The 287-nt window shown below is 48.1% G+C and overlaps 1 protein-coding gene across 1 annotated transcript in view; it reads right to left on the reverse strand.

The window, feature by feature from the left end:
* Positions 1 to 287, reverse strand: part of LOC106323392 — a 26817-nt gene that overhangs the window by 26187 nt on the left and 343 nt on the right. The gene's annotated exons all lie outside the window — the stretch shown is intronic.

A 287-nucleotide genomic window follows, 5' to 3' on the forward strand; every position in this document is an offset into this window, starting at 1 on the left:
GGCCTAGTTTTCGGACAGCCCAAAGGAGAGAAGAGCAGTTGGGCAGTTATTTCCGAAAAGGTGCAAAAGGGGCAGTTTTGTGCCCTTTCTCTCTAACTGCTTGTGGCGGTTTCTCCAGGGCAGTTGAGGCTCAATTTCTCTATAAATAAAGAGTCCCTTGCACAGATAATGGCACGAAATTCCTTAGGCAAAGCTCTGCCAAAATCTTACCAGAAAGATAAAGAGAGAGAGACCGGCGGTTAAGAGAGGAGGACCGTGTGGAGTGTGTGGAGTGGTGTGATCTTGCT

This window comes from Brassica oleracea, chromosome C2, assembly GCF_000695525.1.
Source record: "Brassica oleracea var. oleracea cultivar TO1000 chromosome C2, BOL, whole genome shotgun sequence".
Classification (NCBI taxonomy): domain Eukaryota; kingdom Viridiplantae; phylum Streptophyta; class Magnoliopsida; order Brassicales; family Brassicaceae; genus Brassica; species Brassica oleracea.